Source organism: Otolemur garnettii, unplaced genomic scaffold (assembly GCF_000181295.1).
Source record: "Otolemur garnettii isolate 467f Iridium unplaced genomic scaffold, OtoGar3 scaffold00230, whole genome shotgun sequence".
NCBI lineage: Eukaryota > Metazoa > Chordata > Mammalia > Primates > Galagidae > Otolemur > Otolemur garnettii.
The window spans coordinates 1,158,009-1,160,398 of record NW_003852625.1 but is presented as its reverse complement, the minus strand read 5'-3'; the positions used below and the strand labels follow the sequence as shown (position 1 = coordinate 1,160,398).

Below are 2,390 nucleotides of genomic sequence, written 5' to 3'. Positions count from 1 at the left end.
TGTGGGTTTGTCATAGATGGCTTCTATTGGTTCAAGAAATGTCCCATCTATGCCTATTTTCTTAAGCATTCTTGTTGGTAAAGGATGCTTAATCTTGTCTAATGATGCTTTTTCTGCATCTATTGACAGGATCATATGGTCTTTGCTTTTGCTTTTATTTATGTGGTGAATTATATTTATTTATTTGTGTATGTTAAAGCAGTCTTTCATCCCTGGGATAAAGCCTATGTGATTGTGATGTATATATCACAATTTTTTGTGGTCAGTTTCAAGTGGGCCTTTTGTGCAGAGGCTTGATCAGTATTGGATAAGAATTCTGATAAAGTCTTCGTCATACTCGTCTTTGTCATCCAGTTCTTCTTTCTCTTTCTTCTTCTTTCTTCTTTGTTCTTTCTTCTTTTTCTTCTTCTCATTTCACACCAGGAGACAAGTAGTACTGTAATGGATTTGGCCAAATATCATCTTTGATGAGCTCTCCTAATTCATCTGGACTTGCATCAGTTTGGTCAGTAAACCAGGCAAAGAAGGTCTCTGGTTCCTGACGCTTCCTCTTCCTGCTGGCTTTATTCTGCATTTGACTGGGACGTTTTGTCAAGTCCTTGCCAGATTTCCATTTGATTTCAGTGGACTTTGTAGTTTCATGACCATTTTCGTTCAGATGAAATTCTTTGGAGAGGACTTTATTTTCAAAGTAAGGATTTTCATCAAAATAAAAATCTATTCTGTAAGCTGATGTAATTTCATCATACTCCGTCAATTCAACTCTGGTCAAATAATGCAGTGCCTCTTCTTCCTCCTCCCCAAGCAGCTTGGACACTTGTGGATGGTTGACAAATGCTTTTTCCCCAAAACGTGGGATTTTGGAGATCATTTCTGACCTCTTGTCAAAAAATGGTTGGCGGACTTCATTGTATTTCTGTTCTACTTTCAAAATCTCCTTAGTGGTTTGTTCATTAAGTTTGTCTATTTCACTTTGTACTTCATCAGCACCGTTCAATTACTTTCTGGTGTTCTGATTCTGTGCCTGAGGTGTACACGGCCTTGTCTTGTTTGGAGCAAGTCTCCTCTCGCTTGGAGCAGAGCTCCTGTTGATTGACTTTGGCGGCGGGCTCGGACATGCTGCTGCTCTGCGGTCTGGGTGGGAGGAGCAGAGAGAGGGAGAGAAGGTAAGGCGAAGGGGGCGGGCGGGGGGCTTCCCCTTAGGCCATTCACGCCACATGCGCCAGCGCTTGCTAGCCCGGGTGGCTTCCTCCCAGCGCGCTCTCGGTTGCTCTCCCCCCCCCCTCACTCGCGCAGGCGCTGTTCTCACGGTCTGACGTGAGGGAGGGGCTTGGGCGGCTTACAGGCCTTGCCGGAGCTCCTGCTAACAGAGGGGAGGCGGTGGTAGACAGTAGCGGAGGCGGGAGGCACCTGCCTGATGATGTATATATTTTTAAAATACATAGCTTTATTCTCTTTGCTAGAATTTTATTGAGTATTTTTGCATCTATATTCATTAGTGAAATTGGTCTGTAGTTCTTTTTTGTTGAGTCTTTTCCTGGTTTTGGTATCAGGATGATATTTGCTTCATGGAACATGTTGAAGAAAGTTCCTTCCTTTTCAATGTTTTAGAATAGGTTCTGCAATGTAGGTAAAAGCTCTTCTTTGAAGGGTTTATAGAATTCTGATGTGAAGCCATCTGTTCCAAGGCTTTCGTTTGTTGGGAGATTTTTTTATTGTTTCTTCAATTTTGGTGCTTGATATTGGTCTGTTCAAGAGATTTATTTCTTCCTGATTAAGTCTAGAGAGGTTGTGTCATTCCAGGTATTGGTCCATTTTCTCCACATTGTCAAATTTCTGGGCATAGAGTTTTGGAGTAATCAGAGATGATCTCTTGTAGCTCTGTGGTGTCTGTTGTTATTTCTCCTTTTCCATTTCTGACTGAGGTATTTAGAGATCTTACTTTTTTGTTTCTAGTTAATCTGGCCAATGGTTTATTGATTTTGTTTATCTTTTCAAAGAACCCACTTTTTGTTTCATTAAGTTTCTGAATGATTCTTTTGTTTTTAATTCCATTTGTTTCTGATTTAATTTTGGTTATTTCTTTCTGTCTGCTAGGTTTGGGATTGGCTTGCTCTTCCTTTTCCAGTTCCTTGAGATGATTCATTAGGTTGTTCGTGTGTACTGTATACTTTTTTTGTTTTTCAAATGTGAGCATCTAATGAGCTAAATTTCTCTCTTAAGTCTGCTTTTGCAGTATCCCACAGGTTTTGGTAGCTTGTGGCTTCATTGTCATTATGTTCAAGGAATCTAATAATTTCTTTTGTTTTTTATAATTGTTTGGGGTTCATTGAAGGTACAAAGAATTAGATTACACTGATTGTATTTGTTAGGTAAAGTCCATCTTATAA

The 2,390-nt window shown here is 40.0% G+C and overlaps 1 pseudogene; it reads right to left on the bottom strand.

The window, feature by feature from the left end:
- Nucleotides 1-297: 297 nt before the first annotated feature.
- LOC100960131 lies at nucleotides 298-985 on the bottom strand (annotated as a pseudogene).
- Between the last annotated feature and the right edge of the window lie 1,405 nt (nucleotides 986-2,390).